This window comes from Erinaceus europaeus, chromosome 14, assembly GCF_950295315.1.
Source record: "Erinaceus europaeus chromosome 14, mEriEur2.1, whole genome shotgun sequence".
Lineage (NCBI taxonomy): Eukaryota > Metazoa > Chordata > Mammalia > Eulipotyphla > Erinaceidae > Erinaceus > Erinaceus europaeus.
In genome coordinates this window covers 30341559-30366142 of record NC_080175.1, presented here as the reverse complement: position 1 = coordinate 30366142, position 24584 = coordinate 30341559, and positions in this window count along the sequence as shown.

Below are 24584 nucleotides of genomic sequence, written 5' to 3'. Positions count from 1 at the left end.
GTTTAGCTTTGCTCGGTTTAGATTGTGCTGCGTCCTGCATGAATAAAGAGATACTGCCTACAGCTCAACCATGAGTCCCGGGTCGTCGGTCTCCTCTCGCGAAGCCAGCCCGACATCCTATCTAGCAACAACAATATCAATAAAACAACAATAATAACTACAACAAAAAATATTTAAAAAAAAAAAAGGCCAAGCACTGGTTAAGTGCACACATTTTAGTGCACAAGGTTCAAGTCCCTGGTCCCCCCCACCTGAGAGGTGGGGACAAGCTTTGCAATTGATGAAGCAGGAGTCCAGGTGTCTCTCTGTTTCTTTTCCTCTATACCTCCCCCTTCCATCTCCATTTCTGGCTGTTTCTATCCAATAAATAAAGATAATTTTTAAAAAGTAAATTAATCTACACTAAGTCCATCCTTCTAGCTACTGAAGTGGAGAAAAACTCAGACAATTAGAAAAAACACACCTTTGTCCCAATTCTTTCTAAAACTCAGCCAATCTTTCTTCAGTTTTTTTTTCCTAATAATTTCAATTATAGTGATCTCTGTATTGAAGATCAAAGAAGTTCAGCTCAATGTAAACTTATGAACAGGGGCTGGAAGGTGGATCACCTGGTAGAAGGCACATGCACATGTTACCATGTATGAGAACCCATGTTTAAGCCTCCAGCTACCACATGGGAGCACCTACTGGGGTGTACTATGTTGTCTCTCCTTCTCTCTTTGTATATCTCTCCCTCTCCATTTCTCTGTGTCTCTTACTCTCTATGTAAATGAAATAATAGCTGCTTGCAGTGGTGGAGTCATGCAGGCACAGACCCACAGGAATAACACTGGTGGCAAGAAAAAAAATTTTTTGAACAAAGTATACAATAAAGTAGTTGGGTATTGCTTAGAATTCATTATAAATTATAACCAGGCAAGTGAATACCAAGGCCACACCCACAACAACCCCTTCAAATTTCCAGAATAAGTGTTGTTCCATCAGAGCTGATTGGCAACTCTTGAATTTGTTCTTAGATGAGCTGCATGTGATTTTCTCCACATAGCCTGTGGAACCACCCTCAGCAGTGACTTTTGTCTGGAAACTAGAACACCGAGCATGTTCTTCCACTACAACAAACTCTCCCAGCATGGTGAATTGGAGGTGATTGCTGATGGCTTCTCCTCCCCCCCCAGAGCCTCAGCCACACAGAGCTTTGAGGTGATAGCACAGAGCAGCCAGCAGGGTTGGCGCTCAGAGGCTTGGAATGCTCAGGGTCGCACCTCCGCTTCTGCTCCTGGTGTGGCCAGACCAATATTATTATTATTATTATTATTATTACTTTGTCTCCAGGGTTATTGTGGGGCTCGGTGCCTGCATCATGAATCCACTGCTCCTGGAGGCTTACCTCCCCTCTTTGGTTGCCCTTGCTGTTTTATCGTTGTTGTTGTTACTATTATTGTTGTTATTGATGTCTTTGTTGTTGGATAGGACAGACAGAAATCGAAAGAGGATGGGAAGACAGAGAGGGGGAGAGAAAGATAGACACCTGCAGACCTGCTTGATCACTTGTGAAGCGACCCCCCTGCAGGTGGGGAGCCAGGGGCTGGAACCAGGATCTTTATGCGGTCCTATATGCGTCGCGCCATGTGCGCTTAACCCGTTGTGTTACCGCCCCACCTCCCAACAATTTTTTAAATTATTTATTTATTAAAAGGAAACACTGACAAAACCATAGACAAGAGGGGTACTACTCCACACAGTTCCCACCACTAGAACTCCATACCCCCTCCCCTCCCCTGATAGCTTTCCTATTCTTTAACCCTCTGGGAGTATGGACCCAAGATATAGTGAACTTGTAACCCTAGTAACTATAATAACCATAGTGTGCCTGCACAATGTGATAAATACAGAGACATATGTATACATATGATAAGAAGTCAACCCGAACCTGATTGCCCAATGGAGATGTAACTTTGAAACCAGAGGCAAGCTAAGTATAAGTAAATGCTCAGAAACCATTTGGATGAAGCATCTTCACCGTTACTGTCCCGGATGCTGCAGGTGCTGCTAAAGACTTAAGCACACTCGGCTAGGCTAAGTAATTGCTTCCCCAGCTTCCAGAGACCCTCACTCGTCCAGCTGTGCCAGCAGACGAAGGACTTCCAATCAGGCAACACAGCGGATGGTGACCATGTCGTGAGCCTTACCTGCGAACAGCTACTAGTAAAGAGAGGTATCCGTTTGTGTGTTGTGTGAATTGTGTGACTTTTCTCTGGCATCTAAATAAGTAAAAAATTATTGCTTAACCCCGACATGCTCATCCTTGTTCTAATTCCTTACTGGCGACACAAGGTCATTATGGGATGCAGAAGGTAGAAGGTCTGGCTTCTGTAATTGCTTCACCGCTAAATGTGGGCTTTGACAGGTCGATCCATATTCCCAGCCCGCCTCTCTCTCTCTCCCTAATAGGGTGTGGTTCTGGGGAATTGGAGCTCCAGTACACATTGGTGGGGTCGTCTGCCCATGGAAGTCAGGTTGGCACCATGGTAGCATCTGGAACCTGGTGCTGAAAAGAGAGTTAAAATATAAAGCCAAACAAGTTGTTGACTAATCATGAACACCTAAAGGCTGGAGTAGTGCAGATGAAGAGTTGGGGTGGGGGGGGCCTCTCTGTTCTGTAGACAGCTAGTAGGCATATTTTAGTTATATTCCAAAGGGCGTGTGGCTATACTAGTTTTTTTCCCCTCAGCCTGAAATCTGATATGCAGGTGGATCCAAGTTATTGTGTGGGGAGTCCCCAACAAATTTTTAATTGCTCAACTATGTCAGTCAATGGCAGGGAAGTTGATTTTTTAAAATATTTATTTATTTATTCCCTTGTGTTGCCCTTGTTTTTTTTTATTGTTGTAATTATTATTGATGTCATTGTTGTTGGATAGGACAGAGAGAAATTGAGAGAGGAGGGGAAGACAGAGAGGGGGATAGAAAGATGGACACCTACAGACCTGCTTCAGCGCTTGTGAAGCGACTCCCCTTCAGGTGGGAAGCTGGAGGCTCGAACCGGGATCCTTACACTGGTCCTTGTGCTTTGCGTCACCTGTGCTTAACCTGATGCGATACTTCCCGACTCTCAGTTGATTGCTTTTGTTCCCAACCTGAAAATCCCTCTCTAGGGTGGAGAGAAATTCACCTAGAAAAGTTTTTAAATTTTTTTCTTTATCGGGGGATTAATGTTTTCTATTTGACAGTAAATACAATAGTTTGTACATGCATAACATTTCTCAGTTTTCCACCTAACAATAAAATCCCCACTAGGTTCTCTGTAATCCTTTTTGCACCTGTACTCTGCCCCCCACCCACCCCAGAGTCTTTTACTTTGGTGTAATACACTTCTTAACTTGGAAAATGGGAAGAAAGATAATATAAGTACTCAAAAGAAAATTCAAAGATTGGGTTCATTTTTGAGAAAATATGAAAAACAGAAATGTGATTTTTAAAATCATCTTATAGGGGGTTGATTTACAATACAGTTATTGACACATGTGAAAATTTCTCATCTTACCATAAGTGTCTGCAAAACATCCTCAGTCTAAGTCCCTTTCCACCATCATGCACCAGGACTTCAAATCCCCCACCTTTGACAACCCCTCCCTCCTTCCCCAGAGTCCTTTGCTTTGATGCAATACACCAAACCAGTCCAAGTTTTACTTGATGTTTTCCCTTTCTGTTTTTGTTTCTTAGGTCCTGTCTACAAGTGACATCATCATACATTTACCCTTCTCTTCTTGAGTTATCAAATTTAACATGATTCCTTCAAACTCTATCCAAGATAAAGTGAATAAGGTGACCTCATCATTCTTAACAGCTGAGTAGTAATTGATTATATATATATATATATATATACATATATATATATATATATATATATCATAACTTTCTTAATCACTCATCTGTTTTGAACACCTGGGTTGCTTCCAAGTTTGGGCTGTTACAGATTGTACTGCTATGAGCATACTTGTACCAGATATCTTTGAATGAATACATTTGTTTCTTTAGAATATACCCCCAGGAGAGGCATTGCAGGGTCATAGGGTAGGTCCATTTCTGGCGTTCTGAGAGTTCTTTTGGAACCTTGTTGCAGAGTATCAACTACAGACAGAACAGAATGAGGTAGATTCTCATGCACTGTAATGTGTGGGCTTGACCAGGTGTGCCAAAATGAGGTTGATTCTTTCTTTTTTAAAATTTTTAAGATATTTACTTATTTTCCCTGTTGCCCTTGTTGTTTTTTTATTGTTGTAGTTATTATTGATGTTGTTGTTGTTGGATAGGACAGAGAGAAATGGAGAGAGGAGGGGAAGACAGAGAGGGGGAGAGGAAGATAGACACCTGCAGACCTGCTTCACTGCTTGTGAAGTGACTCCCCTACAGGTGGGGAGCCAGGGGCTCGAACCGGGATTGTTATACCAGTCCCTACGCTTTGCACCACATGCACTTAACCCACTGCGCTACCGCCAGACTCCCATGAGGTTGATTTTTAAGAAAAAGAATTCCAGGTTCATAAAATAACTTATTTCACCTGTCTATGAATGTTGAGCTTATTACTGGAAGACATTTGAAGCACTCAGTGTGTTTCCTAGTCTATAGGTCAGGAGATCTACCCCTATCACTTACAGTTCCCAACCTAAGACAAACAATGATTATGTGACCTAAGGTAAGACATAGACCCTCTCTAGTACTTAACTGGAAAATAAGAGACTGGACTAGATGACACTTAAATTTCCTCTTTTGTTGATGTAGTATCATATTTTCGGCCCCTATAGGGACATAAGAGGGAAAAGTTCCTTAGATAAACATATTTTCTTGATATGCAAAGTTTTCTTGAAATGCAAAAGTAATGCCTGACACAGAGAAAAACGTTTATGCTCTAATTTCAAGAGAGGTATAGGGAGATTTTTCATCTAAAAAGAGAAAGGGATTGCAGAGGAAGATAGATATTAAGAAAGTAAAGTGGAAGAGAATAATTAAGGGAGAGAGAGAGAACTACATCACAATTTAACCTAGATTATCTAATAAGGCTCTCTTTAGGAGATGGCAGCTGCCTCTTAGCAAAAGAGATTCTCAATCAGAGACCGTGGGATTTGAAAACAAGATCAGCCCCCCAGAGATGTCAGCCTAGCCAACACAACTGATCAGCTGTTAACAATGTAGTTAGAAGCAAAGTTTCTGTTGAGTCACTTCACCTTTCCTGGAGGACTCCCTATCCTCCTACTTCTCTTCATCCCTTCTTGACATCTGTTTCCACTCTGAATTAACTGTGGGGTGTTAGGCTGGAAAACCGTCAAGATGCCTTCTGAGATGGCAGCTCTCTACTGCTTCCATATTCTTTTTATACTGTCTCCTTTACTGGGATCTGAGGTTCAGGAAAAATGTAACAACATTCAATGGGAGCAGGGATGACTTGTATGAAAACTTAACTGTATTGTTCCAACTTGGCCCCCTCTTTTCTGGTGACCAAAACTAGGACTAGTCAGCTACAGGTCTTTAGAGAGTTTCCTTGCTTTCAGGCACTGTTAATCACCATTGGGAGTAGAAGTCATATTTCAGAATGACTGAGCTGCATTATTAACAACATTAATGATGATGGACTAAGCAATATTATAAGCATTTAAGATAAAGCCTGCCCTTGAGAGGTTCCCAAGTCAGAAGTGACAGTCCAGTTTCCCTGTGGTTCATTAATAATCATCGCTGCTTGCTGAGCACCTATGACTGGTCATAGCATCCCAGTGCCAAGAACAGTTATTGTCCCTGCCTTAGAGAGGAAGTGGAGGCAAAAATATGAAATATTTTGCCATGTCTCAACCTATGACAGATTGAAATCCAAATATGCTTGAAAGCATGTTATGAGACTTCCTTGATCTTCTCCTCCTTCTCTTTCTTCTATTGCTTCTTCTACTTCTGCTGCTTCTGTTTCTGCTGCTCCTCCTCCTTCTTTCTCTGCTTCCTTTTCTTCTTCTTCTTCCTCCTCTTCTTCTTCTTCTTCATCATCATCATCTTCTTCTTCTTCTTCATCTTCATCATCATCATCATCATCTTCTTCTTCTTCTCCTTCTCCTTCTCCTTCTTCTCCTTCTCCTCTTCTTCTCCTTCTGCCTTTTCTTCTTCTTCTTTCTCCCCTCATTTTCATCCTCTTTTTTCTTCTTCTTCTTATTGCTCAGGATCTTTCAATGCACTCCTAGGTATAATTTTTCATTTTCAAAAAAATTTCTGAGGGCCAGGTGATGGTGCACCTAATAGAACACACACACACACACACACACACACACACACACACACACACACACACATTTATTTATATATATTTGCCTCCAGGGTTATTGCTGGGGCTCAGTGCCTGCACCATGAATCCACTGCTCCTGGAGGCCATTTTCCCCCCTTTTATTGCCCTTGTTGTGGTTATTGTTATTGTTGATGTCATTCGTTGTTGGATAGGTCAGAGAGAAATGGAGAGAAGAGTGGAAGACAGAGAGGGGGAGAGAAAGACAGACACCTGTAGATCTGCTTCACTGCCAGTGAAGCGACTCCTCTGCAGGTGGGGAGCCAGGGGCTTGAACTGGGATCCTTACACCGGTCCTTGTGCTTTGTGCCATGTGCGCTTAACCCGCTGAGCTACCGCCCGAGCCCCTAGAACACATATATTACAGCGCTCACTGGTCCCCATCTGTGAGGGGTGGGGGTGCTTCACAAGCAAGGAAACAATGCTTCAGCTTGCTCTCTCTCTCTCCTTCCCCTTTCCTTCTCAATTTCTCTGTATTTATTCAAAATAAATAAAAAAATATTTTTAAAAAATTTTTAAATATTTTATTTATTCCCTTATGTTGCCCTTATTTATTGTTATAGTCATTATTATTATTGATGTCATTGTTGTTGTTGGATAGGACAGAGAGAAATGGAGAGAGGAGGGGAAGACAGAGAGGGGGAGAGAAAGACACCTGCAGACCTGTTTCACCACTTGTGAAGTGACTCCCCTGCAGGTGGGGAGCCAGGGGCTCAAACCGGGATCCTTACACCGATCCTTGCAAATAAAATATTTTTTAATGTTGGGGGAAAAAAAAAGACACGGAGAGAGAAAAATACCACAGCACCTCTCCACCATCTATGGAGCTTCCCTGTGATACTGGGGCTCAAACCCAGCTGCATGCATGGTAAGATGCATACCTTTCTAAGTGAACTCTCCCTGCTCAAGACTGCCTTCTATCTGTTCTGCACCAACCAGAATTCATTTAATTTCTCAAGACTGAACTCCAGGAGAAGTGAGGTTCCCAGATGCTTCTCACTCCTATTTCAAACATGATTTTGAGGATTCATGCTTGGGAGCCACTCCTTGGAGCCCTTTCTCACTGTGTCAGCTGTGAATCAACCTGCTTAAACCTGTCTGTTCTCCTACCCGTTAGGACCTGCAGATGCCCACAATGGTCACTGAGTTCCTCCCACTCTTCCCCCATCTCCACCAATGGATTTTCAATTCTGACTGTACCAAGCCTTCCAGCAATGGTAGTGTGACCTCCACCCATGCTGCTTCTCCCTTTCCTACATCAAATGAATGATTAAGACAAGAGCATAAAGTCTCTTCATGAGGGAGAGCCTTGTTCTCTGGAATTCTGTCCTCCAATTCAAAGCATAGTCTCTTCTTTTCATATACTATATGCCATAGCAGCAGTCTGATAAAATCTTTCAGTTTAACTACCTGTCAATCTGGAATTTTAAATCATTAGTTTTTCAATGCTTAGTGAAATTAGGAAGTAAAAGATAATTACTAGATAATTTCATTACTTTGTGATATATAGATAGTTGAAACACATGAATTCTGGAAAAAGGGAAGGTGTGGGTGGTGACACACCTGGTTGAGTGCACATGGTACATTGCACAAGGACCTGCGTTCAAGCTCCCAGACCCCACCTTCAAGGGGAAAGCTTCACAAGCTATGCAGCAGTGCTGCAAGTGTCTCTTACTCAGTCACTCTCCATTTTCCCCTTCCTTCTCAATTTCTCAATGTCTGTATCTAATAAGTAAATTAAGTATTTTTTAAAAGAGTAGTTTGAGCCCCTGGCTCCCCACCTGCAGGGGAGTCACTTCACAGGCAGTGAAGCAGGTCTTCAGGTGTCTATCTTTCTCTCCCCCTCTGTCTCCCCTCCTCTCTTGATTTCTCTCTGTCCTGTCCAACAACAACAACAACAACAATAATAATAACCACAACAATGACAAAACAACAAGGACAACAAAAGAAGAAAAATGGCTTCCAGGAGCAGTGGATTCATGGCGCAAGCACCAAGCCCTGGCAATAACCCTGGAGACAAAAAAAAAAGTAGTCAAACTATCTCTAAGATTTTGTGAGAATTATGGAAGTTGTGGTGTGTGTGAGTGGGGGGATAGAGACACAGAATTTGGGTGGGTTGAATGACTAATAAAAAACAGAAAGAGGGGTAGGATGGCAGCACAGTGGGTTAAGCACACAAGGTGCTAAGTGCAAAGATAAGGATCCCGGTTTGAGCCCTGGCTCCCCACCTGAAGTGGGGGTTGCTTCACAGGCAGTGAAGCAGGTCTGTAAGTGTCTATCTCTCCCTCTCTTAGTCTCCCCTCCTCTCTCAATTTCTCTCTGTCCTATCCAACAACATCAATGACAACAATAACAATAATGACAACAACAAGGGCAACAAAAAATGGGAAAAAAATGCCCTCTAGGAGCAGTGGATTCGTGGTGCAGGCACCGAGCCCCAGGAATAACTCTGGAAGCAAAAAACAAAACAAAACAAAACAAAAAATGAAATCATTAGCTTTAGAGGGTTATGCAAAGCATCCAAACAGCCACGATTTGGGGATAAAAAGTTAGAAATGTTTTCACATAACAACTAATATGGTTATTACAAATCATATTACCAGCTTTTACTTTCTCTCTCTCTCTCTCTCTCTCTCCCTTTTTTTTTTTTTTGCCTCCAGGGTTATTACTGGGACTCGGTGCTAGCACTACAAATCCACTGCTCCTGGAGGTTATTTTTTCCCCATTTTTGTTGCCTTTGTTGTTATTATTGTTATTGCTGTTGTTGTTTCAGGATTGGACAGAGAGAAATCAAGAGAGGAGGGGAAGACAGAGATGGGGAGAGAAAGATAGACACCTGCAGCCCTGCTTCACCACTTGTGAAGTGACCCCCCCCCCCATGCAGGTGGGGAGTCAGCGACTTAAACTGGGATCCTTATGCCAGTATTTCTCTAATAGCATTTTTAGCCCAGTTTGAGGATTATAATTATCTGAACATAAGGTAATAATTCTTTTAGTTTTTTAAACCAACTTCTCCATTCCTCCACTCTCCCCACTGTGTCTTCTCCATTCCCTCCAGGCATCTAAAATGGTAGGAACTATATGAATAGGACCAGGTATCCTATGAATACTCAGTAAATATTAACTAACTGACTTTCTAAATGAATCAGTCTATTAGCCTCCGGTATAAGTGCTTTTTCTGTCTCACAAATTCAAATCATTTCCTCTCCTTTTACTAACAAGGGCACTCATGCATTCAATTCAAATAGTTGTTTACTTAGGGCTGTTAGGGCCTCCACAGATGCACAGCTTGGTAAAGGTGCTAGACAGTGGGAGAACAAGTGCTCAGACAAGGGCTACAATGATGGAAAGCACATGGACCTCAACCACAGCAGACCCAGATGCAAGTGTTGCCTTATCTCTTAACATAAAGTATTTACACCTAAATCACAGGGATGATAATGTTTTGATTTCTCTGTGATTGTGTATCTTCAATCCTCCCTGATAGCCTTTATAGGAGGGAAGAAGTTATTGGAACGGTAGACTGACTTGCTCTGAGATTTCATAACTCGTGGTGGGCACTGCAGGAATTAGAACACACTCCCAACTCTCCCTTACAATATCTTACTTATGGTACTGGTCTTGAGAATTAGTACCTGTCAAGTTCTTCTCATACAGTTTAATGATATTTCTGCTCCTTGTCAGGAGAGAAGGACATTAGATTTTAGGTATTATTGCAATTTAAAAATAAAACTTCAGGGGGAGTCGGGCTGTAGCGCAGCGGATTAAGCACAGGTGGCACAAAGCACAAGGACCGGCATAAGGATCCCAGTTCGAACCCCGGCTCCCCACCTGCAGGGGAGTCGCTTCACAGGCGGTAAAGCAGGTCTGCAGGTGTCTATCTTTCTCTCCTCCTCTCTGTCATCCCCTCCTCTATCCATTTCTCTCTGTCCTATCCTACAATGACAACAACAATAATAACTACAACAATAAAACAACAAGGGCAACAAAAGGGAATAAATAAAGTAAATATTTAAAAAATAAAATAAAATAAAACTTCATTGAAGCTTGGTGCGGGGTTTAACACAATCTAGAGGTGTATAGCATCGCAGTTAATTAGGTACAGCAAAATAAGCAAAGGGGCGAAATTGGCCAGTTATTATGGCCAGGGCCATGAGTCCATAAGATAGTTATCAGAGCTCGGCTACATGTGCTCAGGCACCAGGAGACTCAGCATGGCAGGCACTGAGAGTGTGCAGGAAAAGAGAGTCAGTTTAAGCCAGTGCTTAATTCACTTCTGACACACCCACAATCCCTTGTGAGTTTAAAGTCCATCAACCTGACAACAGATGTATGCTAATTACATTCATGTCCCAACAATTCCCCACTTCTAGGACAAACATGGACAAGATGCTCAGTTTGTGTTCTGTTCGTGTCCCAACAAGGTCATTCTGGTCATGAGATTGAACCCAGGAGAGAATTGAAATTTACACAGGCAGCAAAGGGGAGTAGGATAGGAGAACTAATGATCCAATTAATTCTCAGAGCAATTGTTAGCCCAGGAAAGATGAAGAAAATGGGATTCTTTTTCCCCATGAGATTTAGAAGTGTTGATGGGAAAAGGAACTGTAGTCATATCAACCCTTAGCCACTTTGCAAAGACTGCAATTAATTCATGAAGTAGGTCTTTGCTCTGCTAGTACATTTCCTCTGATGTTATCTCTTGTGGTTGCTGTTTTGATTTGGTTTTGTGTTCTACTCATTGTATTTATTTATTTTTATAGACTGACAAAGAGGCAGAGAGAGATAAATAGAAAACAGCACTGGGGCCCAGTGGTGGCACACCTGGTTAAGTGCATATATCACAGTGCACAAGGACTCAGGTTCAAGCCTCCAGTCCCCACCTGTAGAGGGGAAGCTTCACAAGTGGTGAAGCAATGCTGCAGGTGTCTCTCTGTCTCTCTCACTCTATCTCCTCCTCAATTTCTGGCTGTCTCTATCCAATTAATAAAAGATAATCAAAAAAATTTTTTTAAAAGAAAGGAAGCAGCACTGGAGCTTCCTTCATTCATTGTGGTGGGGGTGAGATTTGAACCTGGGTTTTGTATATGGCAAAGCAGCACACTATCCAAGTGAGTCTTTTACCAGCCCTGTTACTTTACTTTTGAAAATTACTCTTATTGTTTTTGCCAAATGGGGGAGGGGTGGGGATTTGCTGCCACCCAGGTTGGATCAAGGATATAGATGTATCCTTTGGGATAGGAGTGGTGATGGCAGCTGGAGAACTGGGCAGATGGAGGGAGAAGAGGGTAGGTGGTAGATGACTCAGAAAGCTGCCATGACTCATCTGCAGAAGGGGATTCCACTATCATCTCTTCCCAGAAGGGTTTTTCAGTCCCAGACAGAAAGCAGTCAGTGTCCAGGTTAGAAAGGGGGATATCCTGATGCCTTTGGGTAGAAGGAAAAGACTTGGTCGAGGAAGAGTACTATAGAAATAAAATCATAACAGATCTGAGGAGTCAGGCAGTAGTGCAGTGGGTTAAGCACAGGTGGCACAAAGTGTAAGGACCAGCTTAAGGATCCCAGTTCGAGCCCCTGGCTACCCACCTGCAGGGAAGTCAGTTGAAACAGGTCTGCAGGTGTCTATCTTTCTATCCTTCTATCTGTCTTTCCATTTCTCTCTGTCCTATCCAACAACGACGACAACAATAAAACAACAAAGGCAACAAAAGAGAATAAATATTTTTTAAAAATCCTAACAGATCTGGAACCAGGAATACCAGTTGTGGAGTCTTGAACACGTTGCTTAACCTCTCTGTGAGTCTTTAGGTTACTGGTGATGATATAGGGACCTCTCAGGGAAACTGAGACAATTCTATACTCTTTAAGTGACTATGGAGCACCTGAAAAAAGATACTGTGGTTTCAGTATGTGGTAGATTTAGACTTTTGCAAAATAATGGTAACAATTTGTCTCTTAGACTTGTAAGAACAATAGTGGTGAAACAATATTGTAAGAACAATAGTGGTGAAAGGGAGGGCACAGAACTTTGCTAGAGAGTAATGATGACTTATAATGACTATGTATGGTTGTGAAATTATATCCCTGAAGTCTTACAATTTTGTACAACTCTATCAATTCACTAATTTAAAAAAAGGGGAAAAAATTCAAACCATAGCAAAGAGAGTGAGAGACAGAGAGAATGAAAAGAAAAAGAAATTTTATTCTGTTGCATTCTACTCAAACTGTGGTTGATCTAGTCTGATCATATCTACAAAATGTTTAGTAATATTAATTCTAATAGTTACTAAAGTTAAGCAAAATTAATTCCCTTGGGAAAGAAAAAGGAGCTGCAAAATAATTTCAGTATTCTGGAGACTGAAGATGGAAAATTGTTAAAAATATATACAGTAGAAAGCTATCCATAGATATCTACCCCAGTAGAGCAGCACTTACTGTATCATGCACAAGGACACACATTCATTCCCTGATCCACATAGTAACTCCACGGAGAGCATTGTGGTGTGTGTGTGTGTGTGTGTGTGTGTGTGTGTGTGTATTTGCGCATGTGCAGGGAGAGGGAGGGGAGTATTCCATGAATGATAGAATAGTGTTGTGGTCTCTACTTTCCCCACTACCTCTTCTTGTCTTTCTTTAAAATAAGGGGTGAAAAAAATCAGTCCAGGAGGCAACTCATTGGTAGTATAGTATCATGCATGCATGAGGCCTTGGGTTCACTCCTTGAACTGTGAAGAAATAAAAGAAATGCACTGTATTGGAGTAGGGCATAAAAACCCTGGGTTGAGGGTGAGGGTGGGTGTTCAGCTTCACGGGGCAGGGGAGGGGAGATGGAATGGGACACAGTCTTTTGGTGGTGGGAATGGTGTGTATGTATACTCCTATTAATTTGTAGTCATATAAATCACTATTTAATTAGTATGAGAGGGGGAAATTGATTGAATGTCTCAAACTTTTTAAAGCACATACCAAGTCTTTTCAATACATAGGCTGAGTCTTTGATATGTTGACTCTCTCAAAAGCCTAGGCCAGGGAGAACAGAAGCAACTGGTGGCACAGCTATACACAAATAATGTCAAAGGACATAAATTATGGTGATGTTATGTATGATACAGCAAATCCTAACAAAGGGATTTTTCAAAGTTAACCCAATTGCCAAATAATGTGATTATAGAAATAACTATCTATTGTCTTCTTTTTTATTTTAAATTTATTTTTTATTTAAGAAAGGATAAATTAACAAAACCATAGGGTAGAAGGGGTACAGCTCGACACAATTCCCACCACCCAATCTCCATATCCCATCCCCTCCCCTGATAGCTTTCCCATTTTCTATCCCTCTGGGAGCATGGACCCAGGGTCATTGTGGGTTGCAGAAGGTGGAAGGTCTGGCTTCTGTAATTGCTTCCCTGCTGAACATGGACATTGACTGGTCGGTCTATACTCCCAGTCTGCCTCTCTCTTTCCCTAGTAGGGTGGGTCTTAGGGGAGGCGGAACTCCAGGACACATTGGTGGGGTCTTCAGTCCAGGGAAGCCTGGCCGGCATCCTGATGGTATCTGGAACCAGGTGGCTGAAAAGAGAGTTAACATACAAAGCCAAACAAATTGTTGAGCAATCATGGACCCAAAGCATGTAATAGTGGAGAGGAAGTGTTGGGGGGGGGGGTACTCACTGCAAACTCTAGTGTACTTCTGCTTTCAGGTATATATTTTGCACTTGTTTATGGATACGTATGAACATATGCTCTCTCTCACAGAACGTGGTGTATATCTAGGGTTTGGGACTTTGTTAGAAAGTAATCCACCTGGGATGGAATTAGAGAATGCTATGAAAGGAAAGGTCTCACCCGAGTAATGAGGCTGAATGGTTGTCATTCCACACCTGAAGTCTCTGGACACAGTCTGAGCTGAAGCATGTTGAGGTGGTAATAGTTGCATTGATTAGGTTGCGATCGGCTGATGCAATATTATTTGATATGGATTGGGAGAGGCATGCGGGAAAGTGGGCCCTATCCTAAGGTTCCAAGACTGGGAGAAATGTAGGCTCTATAGTGGAGATGTGAGGTTCCTGCTGTCTTAGGGTTCAAAAAGACAATGGATAGTTAATGTTATCATCACATTATTTGGTAATTGGGTTAACTTTGAAAAGTCCTTTTGTTAGGGTTTGCTGTATAGTACCCAGTATCTTGTAAATAGCTGTGCCACTGGTTACCTCTGATCTACTTGGTCTAGGCTTTTGAGAGAGTCCACATATCAAATACACAGCCTATATATTAAGAAGACTCAGTCTGTGTTTTAAAAACTTCGAGACATACAATTAATTTTCCCCTCTCATATTAACTAGTGATTTATATGACTACACTTTACTAGGAGTGTACATAAACACCATTCCCACCACCAAAAGACTGTGTCCCATCCCACCCACTCACCCTCCTCTATTGTCTTCTTAACCCTAAGACAGCAGGAACCTCCCACTTCCTCTATAGAAACTATAGTTCCCCCAGTCCTGGAACCTCTAGGGTGGGGTTCACTTTCCTGCATGCTTCTCTCAATTCATACCAAATGATACTGCATCCGCTAATCCCAACCTAATCAACGCAATGAGTACCACCTTGGCATGCTTCACTTCAGACTGTGTCCAGAGACGTCAGGCATGGAATGTCAACCCTTCAGCCTCATTACTCGGGTGAGACCTTTTTTTTCATAGGATTCTCTAATTCCATTTCAGGAGGTTCACTTCCTAACAAAGTCCCAAAACCTAGATATAGACCAGGTCCCATAAGATAGAACATATGTTCACATGTATCCATAAATTAGGGCAAAATATATACCTGAAAGCAAAGTACACAATAGTCTGTTGTGAGTCAGTAAAAAGTTCCTAATGAAATAGAGTTTACTTAGACTTAGATACCCTCCTCACCTACTTCCTATTACAGTTCTCTCACTCACTCCAAAGCTAACCTTAGCAAAGCAAGGACTGCAAAAGCTGACTAAGGGCAAGAGACTGGCATACTTTAGTGATGACTCTTTAGTCACTATCAGGCCACCCCATCAGCTTGGGCCCTAATCAAGGAGTCCTGAGATTCTCGAACAGACATGATGGGCCTAGACCTCAAATAAATCCCTTTCTCCATTGTTACTGGTCATGTCTATCAGGAACAACATAATAGACCCCTTTGTGGGCCCCCATAGGATCTTGCCCTCAACTTGGATAAACAATGGTAGAGAATGTTCCATCCTCCAAAGGGAGGATGGACAACATACTCTATACTACACCTGAGGAAGATGGGTCCTGATATTAGGGCAGCTTGGAATGTTCCTACTTATGACCACAGAATGTGAGCTCAGATCTACAGGGATGCAGAGGTCACATAGGCTCCTAAGCTGAATATGGGCCCCAGATCATATCAAATTGATGGGGTTTACAATCAACAATATTTATACACCTTTCCCATATTTGGGAGCTATTATTTTCCCTGGTGCAGCTTTCTGGTCCTTCTTCCAGCCATAGCATCATCTCCCCAGACAATAACTTGGATCCACCTGCATATCAGATTTCAGACTCAGGCAAAAAAAGCAAACAAAAAACTAGTATAGCCACAGGCCCTTTGGAATTTAACTAAAATATGACTACTAGCTATCTACAAAACAGAGACAACCCCCCACACACTCTTCATCTGCACTATTCCAGCCTTTAGGTCCATGACTGGTCAACAATTTGTTTGGCTTTGTATTAACTCTCTTCTCAACCACCAGGTTCCAGATGCTAGCATGATGCCAACCAGACTTCCCTGGACAGACAACCCCACCAATGTGTCCTGGAGCTCCAATTCCCCAGAACCACACCCCACTAGGGAAAGATAGAGGCAGGTTGGGAGTATGGATCAACCTGTTAACGCCCTTGTTCATCAGAGAAGCAATTACAGAAGGCAGACCTTCCACCTTCTGCATCCCACAATGACCTTGGGTCCATACTCCCAGAGAGTTAAAGAATGGGAAAGCTATCAGGGGAGGGGATAGGATACAGAGTTCTGGTGATGGGAATTGTGTGTAGTTGTAACTCTCTTATCCTATGATTTAGTCATTTCCTTTTTATAAATAAAAAAATGAAAAAAATGCACTGTAAATCTAGAGTACAATAACAGAATATCTAAATTTAGCCTTAAAAGTAAAAGGGTCACTAGGGAAAGACAGAAACAGGCTAAGGGTATGTATCGACCTGCCAATACCCATGTCCAGTGGAGAGGCAATCACAGAAAACAGACCTTCTGCACCCTGTAAAAAATTTTGATTGGGCATCATGCAGTAGCTCAGCAGGTTAAGCCACCTGGTGCGAAGTGCAAAGACCAGGATAAGGATCCCAGTTCGAGCTCCCGGCTCTCCACCTGCAAGGGGGTCGCCTCACAAGCGGTGAAGCAGGTTTGCAGGTGTCTGTCTTTCTCTCCCCCTCTCTGTTTTCCCCTCCTCTCTCCATTTCTTTTTGTTCTATCCAACAACAACAATACTAACAACAATAAACAACAAGGGAAAAAAGATTTAAAAAATTGTAAAAATAAATTTTTGGTCTAGGGTCCAGGTGATGACACACCAGGTTAAGTGCACATAGTACAAAATGCAAGGACTCACTCAAGGATCCAGGTTCGAGCCCTGGCTTCCCATCTGTAAGGGAGTGGCTTCACAAGAGGCAAAGCAAGTCTACAGGTGTCTATCTTTCTCTCTCCCTCTATCTTCCTTCCTCTCTCAATTTCTGTCTGTCCTATCCAATGAAAACGGGAAAAAATGGCCTCCAGGAGTAGTGGATTCGTAGCTGGGGCACTGAGCCCCAGCAATAACCCTGGAGGCCCTTGTTGTCATTGCTGTTGTTGTTGGGTAGAACATAGAGAAATCAAGAGAGGAGGGGAAGACAGAGAGGGAGAAAGAAAGACATCTGCAGACCTCCTTCACCTCCCATGAGGCCACCCCCTGCAGTTGGGAAGCCAGGGGCTAGAACCCGGATCATTACTCTGGTCCCTGTGGTTTGTGTCACGTGCGCTTAACCAGCTGCACTACCACCCAGCCCCTCAAATTTAACCATTTTAATCAATTTTAAGTGCAAAATTCAGTTGTGTTAATTATACTCACATTGTTAAACAGTCATCACTACTATCCATTTCCAGAACTTCTCATCTTGCAAAACTGAAACTCTATACCTATTAAACAGTAACTTCCCATTTTCCCCCTCCCTCCAATTCTTAGCTTTCTACTTTTTATTTGCATAAATTTGATTATCTTAAGTACCTCATATAAGCGAAATTTGTCTTTAAGCAGTATTTGGTTGATGTGTGTGTGTGAGACTTATTTTACTTTGCATAATTGACTTTCAACATTAAAAGTATATATGTTCTGAATTTGAAAAGTGATTAATGGATATGAACCACAGTCATCATGTGTCTACCCCCGAAGGCTCACACATATACAATTCCATGGCTCCAGACCATTTTTTCATTCTGATGGTAGGGTTGGCAGGGAAACCAGCACTTCCTCCATGGCCACAGCGCTTCCTGTTGTGATACCAGAGCTCAAACCTGAACACAATACTATCTTTTTTGATTGCAGAGTAATATTCCATGGAATACTACGCAGAGTAGTATTTCATAACTTAATTAGACAGTCATCTGTTTATGGGCATTTAGTTTTGCTTCTACTCATTGGCTATATAACTTAGTTGTTTTTTTTTGTTTGTTTTTTTTTTGTCTACAGGGTTATCACTGGGGCGTGGTACCTGCACAACAAATTCTCTGCTCCTGGAGGCTACTTTTTCCCTTTTGTTGCCTTTGTTGTTTATCGTTGTTGTTATTATTGTTATTGATGTCTTTGTTATTGGATAGGACAGAGAAAAATCGAGAGAGGAGGGGAAGGCACAGAGAGGGAAAGAAAAATAGACACCTGCAGACCAGCTTCACCACTTGTGAAGAGACCTTCTGCAGGTGGGGAGCTGGAGGGCTCCAAGCGGAATCCTTATGCCAGTCCTTGCGCTTCGTGCCATGTGCGCTTAACCTGCTGCGCTACTGTACTCCCCCCCAACTTAGAAATTTTTAAACCCAGTTTCTTTTTCCCATTCTATCCCTCTCTAGCCTCATGACTTTGCAAAGACAGTCACTTAAAAAAAAAATTTGGAACCAGGCGGTGGTGCAGTGAGTTAAGAGCACATGGTGGAAAGTGCATGGATGAGCATCAGGGAAGCAGATCTGCAGGTGTCTATCTTTCTCTCCCCATCTCTGTCTTCCCCTCCTCTCTCCATTTCTCTCTGTCCTATCCAGCAACAACGACATCGACAACAATAACAACAACAGTGACGATAAGCAACAAGGGCAACAAAAGAGGAAAAAATAAAAATAAATTTAAAAAATTCTCTTTCCTCAGGAGTAAAAGGGAAGATGACAATTTTTCTGCTTTTCTGTCAAGGAGTTAATGCAACAACTAGGCTTTAGGGGGCCAGGAAACTGCTACAACCTGTGGCCTGTAGTGTGGCCTGTAGTGTCACCTGGTGCTACAGAAGTTCATCCATCCAGACTACTTCATTCTCGAACTATATTTCTTGTTCATTCTGATACCTTTTTCTCTAATCCTTGCACCTATGCTGGTAAGAAGAGTACAGGAAGCAAGGAGAAAGAGAAGGGATGTTTATAACCAGCTCTCAGTGAGATTGGGAAGAAGTCACATCTTAATCTTAAGTGGCACTACACCTTTTTGTTCCCTTCCTTTTTATACCTCCCATCTTTATTGTGGGATTTCAGACTCCCCTACTCAAGGAAATCAGAGTCTGTACTCCTTCCTGGTATTTGTCTTATAAACATATTACCTAAGTTGCAAGATAGAATAAGAGAGACAAGTTGACTTCATCTTCAGCACCAGCTCCAGCTCCAGCTCCAGTTCTTGGCCACTTGGAGCACTGTCATAAAAAGTCATAAATATATAAAATAAATTAATAATAAATAAGAGCGGGGGTAGATAGCATAATGGTTATGCAAACTGACTCTCATGTCTGAGGCCCCAAAGTCCCAGGTTCAGTCCCCTGCACAACCATAAACCAGAGAAGAGCAGTGTTCTGGTAAAATAAAATAAATAAAAATAAATAAATGAATAAATGAAAAAAAATGGCCTCCAGGAACAGTGGATTCATAATACCAGCACCAAGCCTCAGTGATAAGCCTGGAGGCAAAAAAAAAAAAATTCAGGAAACACTCAGTGGGAAAAATTACAAAGATCAGTTAAAGATGCCTTCCATAGGCATGAGGAGTGAAAATCGCAACACATGAGCAATTATTGGCTTCCCCTTGTTTAGGGACTCAAGATGATAAACTTTAAAAGTGCAGGAAATACTGGAAATTAGAAGGATTCCAGAAAAAAGTCTCAAATGAGAGAGTTTCATGACTGTGGTTTTGGACCCCTGAGTCATTTACAAAGTTGATAATAGTGGCATCTGTCTTATTTTTCAAAATAAGAGGGCCCCAACTCCTTATCTATGACAAGGTTGAGTAGGTTAACTGTCAAGCTTCTTTTCTTTTGGATGAAACAGAAATAACACTCCTCACTAACACTGAGTGTTAGGCTAGTCAAAATGGCTTGCTTGTGATTGCTGAAATCTTAGAAATTTTGGGGGGAGTCGGGCGGTAGCGCGGTGGGTTAAGTGCAGGTGGCGCAAAGTGCAAGGATCAGCATAAGGATCCCAGTTCGAGCCCCTGGCTCCCCACCTGCAGGGGGGTTGCTTCATAATTGGTGAAGCAGGTCTGCAGGTGTCTCTCTCTCCCCCTCTCTGTCTTTCCCTCCTCTTTTTCTCATTTCTCTCTGTCCTAACAATGATGATACCAATAACAACAACAATAATGACTAAAAAAAAAAAAAAAAACGAAGGCAACAAAAATGGAAAATAAATATTTAAAAAAAATTTGGAATGTTAATGGTCAGCTTGACTATCCAGTGTTCAATCCATGAGAAAATGTGGACGTGATGTAGAATGAAGACCCAAGTGAATGACTGTAGGGAATAATGATCAGAGGGGAGTGGAGCAGCATATGAGGACAGTACCAAATTAGGAGCACTCCAGACTTGCATGCCAGTGGCCAGTTCTCAACACCACCATATTACAGAACTGAGCACTCTCTTCTCTCTCTCTCAGCCTCTCTCTCTTACATGAAAATGAGTAAATACATATTTTTCCCTCCTTTTTTCTTTTTTATTAGTGATTTAACAGATTTTTACAAAATTATAAAATTTCATGGGGGGGGGCAGGTGGTGGTGTACTTGGTTGAACGCACATGTTACAATGCATAAGGACCCAGCTTCAAGCCCCTAGTCCCCACCTGCAGGAGGAAAGCTTTGCAAGTGGTGAAGCAGCGCTGCAGGTGTCTCTCTGTCTCTCTCCCTCTCTATCGCCCCTTCTTTCACCTCTCAGTTTCTTTCTGTCTCTATCCAATAAATAAAGACAATAAGTTAAAAAAATTCAAGGGTGTAATTTCACAACCATACATAGTCAGTGTAAAGCAGCACACCCTCCACCAAAGTTCTGTGCCCCCCACCCATTGACCCAGCAATACCACCTCAAGGCATGTATCCAAAGAACAGGAAAGCATTAATTTGAAAGGATATAAACACCTCTCTGTTCATAACTACACTGCTTACAATAGTTAAAATATGGAAGCAATCTAAATGTCCATTCACAGATGGCTGGGTAAAGAATATAGGGGATATAAATGAAGGGGGTATGGACACAAACTCTGGTGGTGGGAACAGTATGGAATTATACCCCTATTACCTTATAATTTTGTAACTCAATATTAAATCACTAATTAAAAAAGAATATATGGGATATATCTCAATGAGCCTTCTATTTTTAAAAAAAAGTCTTGGGATTAAGAGCTTGGGAATCACTGTTTTAATGAAAACTGATGTTACTGCTCAAATTCTACCTCATATTTATTTATGAGATGTCTGGGTGTTTCATATTTGGATGGCAGCTCCATGAGTTTACCTAAAAATGCCTATTTCTATAGTGGCTTGTACTGAAACCTTTTTTTAAAAAAGTAGCAAATAATACTCACTAAAACAAGTACATACCTTTATTGAGGACTCCAAAGGGTTCAGCATTGGGTATGTGCACAGCATTTAAACTTTTAGGAATTTATTTTACCACTTTGGTATTTTCAAGTTTTCTTGGAATCAAGCCTTTTGGGTCAAAGACTCAGCTGGCCATCAAAAGCTGTCAATTTTCTTTTATCTATTCTTCAGACAACTAGATGTCTGCCTGAGAAGTGTTTGTTTAGTTTCCCTTGTAGCCTGTTGTGCTGTACGAAGTTACACAGTAGCAACAACAACAAAAGGTATGGTGGTGAAATAAGTAATAACAAAACTATTAAATGCTTTATGTTGTCTGGGATCCTTTAGGATTTACTGTTTATTTCTGTGTTCTGAACTTCCCTTGCAAATGAATTCCTGGGATTTACTTGTTTGTTTTTGAATTCTTAGATTTTAAATAGCAGCCATTCATGGTGTATTGAATAAAAGCAAGAAACTCTAGGGAAAGTGGTGGGGGGTGGATAGAAGAGAACTGTGGGTACCAGGTGCATAATGAAATTATTCATGTGACAATAACTATACAGTAAAGCATTAACCCTCACCTCAGTTAAAATAAAGAAATAGAAACCTGGGCCCTGCCAGTAGAAGGGGGGACCATAGTTCAAAGATAAATAAACAAACAGTAGCCACTGAGGAAAGAGCTGTGAGATGCCTTATACGGCAGAGAAAGCCTGTCTTTGGAGAATGGCATAGGGGGCTCGGACAGCCTATAGCAAGAGCTGATCTTGGGGGGATATTATAGGTACCTGGGTCTCTCCTAAAGCTATTCCAGCTGTAGTAATGAGGAAATGGGAGGAAAGGACTAGAAAGAAGCCCATTAATGGTACTTTTGCTGCTCCGCACTTCTTTATTTTCCTCCTTCACTTAAATTTTTCCTTCCTCTCTTGGCATTCTTTTCTTTTTCCTTTCATCATCATCTATTTTTCTAGTCCTTTATTTTTTTATTCCTTTTTATTCTACTTTTCCTGCCTTTTCTAGCTCTCTCCACATGCTTTCTTTTTCACCTCTATCTCCCATTCTCTGCCCTTTCTGTGAAAACTACTACCCCACTTAGGTCAGTAGACTGTTTCCTAAAGTGTGTTCCACCAGAACTAGAGTTACCAAATGCAATGTGGGGAAGAAAAAGACAGGGGCACAGAGATGGGGCTGACTCCACGGCTAAATAAGCTCAGGAAATATCCCATGTACCACATACTCCTTGCAAAAGAGCTTCAGTGTGCATATGTCATTCGCACTTTACAGGTCCGAAGAAATATTGCCGTGAAGCTGGCCAAACCTGGGTAAACCTACCTTTGCTGAAACCTCATGACCTCCATGTCTTTTGCTTCCAAAGAAAGGAAACTCATTGATAAAAGACAAAAGGAAGTCCTCTTATCTTTACTAGAACTAACTTCACTCAGCAATACCTGGAGTCAAGGTGTCTTCTAGCTCTTCTTCTTCTTCTTCTTCTTCTTCTTCTTCTTCTTCTTCTTCTTCTTCTTCTTCTTCTTCTTCTTCTTCTTCTTCTTCTTCTTCTTCCTCTTCTTCCTCTTCTTCTTCTTCTTCTCCTTCTCCTCCTCCTCCTTCTTCTTCTTCATAAAATGGAAATATTAACAAAACTATAGGATAAGAGGAATACATTTCTACACAATTCCTGCCACCAGAACTCCATATCCAATCCCCTCTTTGATAGATTTCCTATTCTTTATCACTCTGGAAGTATGGACCCAGGATCATTGTGGGGTGCAGAAGGTGGAAGGTCTGGCTTCTGTAATTGCTTCTCCGCTAAACATCGGTGTTGGCAGCTCAGTCCATACAGCCTGTTTCTCTCTTTCCCTAGTGAGGCAGGGATCTGAGGAGGTGGGGCTCCAGGACACATTGGTGGGGTCGTCTGCCCAGGGAAGTCAGGTTGGCATCATGGTAGTTTCTGGAACCTGGTGGCTGAAAAAGAGTTAAGATATAAGGCAAAACAGTTTGTTGACTAATCAGAAACCTAGAGACAAGAATATTGCAGGTGAAGATATGGGGTCTCCATTTTGGAAAAAGCTAGTAAGTCTATTTTAGATATATCCCAAGGGACCTATAACTTTACTAGTTTTTTCCTGTGCCTGACATCTAATATGCAGGTGGGCCCAAGTTATTGTCTGGGGAGATGGCATCATAGTTGGAAAAAGGACTAGGAAGCTGGATCAGGAAAGAGAGTAGCTCCCAAATATGGGGAAAGTATATAAATATTGTTAACTATAAACCTCATCGATTTGATCTGGGGACCATAGCACAGGAACCTGTGTAACCTTTGCATTCCTGTAGGTCTGAGCTGGCATTCTGTGGTCATAGTTAGAAATACTCCAGGATGCATTAATTTCAGGACCCATCTTCCTCAGGTGATAGGTAGAGTATGTTGTCCAACCTCCCTTCAGAGAATGAAACATTCCCTACCATCATTGATCCATATTGAGGACAAGGTCCTATAGGGGCTCACAAATATATCCATTACGTTGTTCCTGATGGAGATGACCAGTGACAGTGGTGAGAGGGGACTGTTAGAGGTCTAGGCCTGTCATGTCTATGTGAAAATCCCAGAACTCCCTGACTAGGGCCCCAGATAATGGGGTGACGTGGTAGTGATAGTGACTAAAGAGTCATCATTAAAGTACGCCACTCTCTTGCCCTTATTCAGCTTTTGTAGTCCTTACTTTGTCTGACACAGTTAGCTTTGGAGTAATTGGGGGACCTGTAATAGGTAGGCAAGGAGGGTATCTAGGTCTAAGTAGAAACTATTTCATTAGGTACTTTAAGGTGTCTTTTTAGGTCTTTCTTCTTGCTTGCTTAACTGCAAACTATTGTGCACTTTTACTTTAAGGTATGTATTTTTCCCTAACTTATGGATACATGTGCATAGACCCTACATGGGCCCTAGTCTATATCTAGGTTTTGAAGTTTTGTTAAGAAGTGTGCCACCTGAAGTGGAATTAAGGTGTCTTACATGCCTGAGTCTGTCTCAAGGCCATTATAGTCAGAGTCCCCTTTTCTGTTTGTCCCTTTCATAATCCAATATTGCAACTACCTATAACTCAGACTTGAGTAAAGTTTGATTTTTTTTCCAAACCCGGTAACTCAATGTGTGTGATTTCACCATTGCCAGGCTGCTTTTTGTTTTATTCAGAGAGGGAG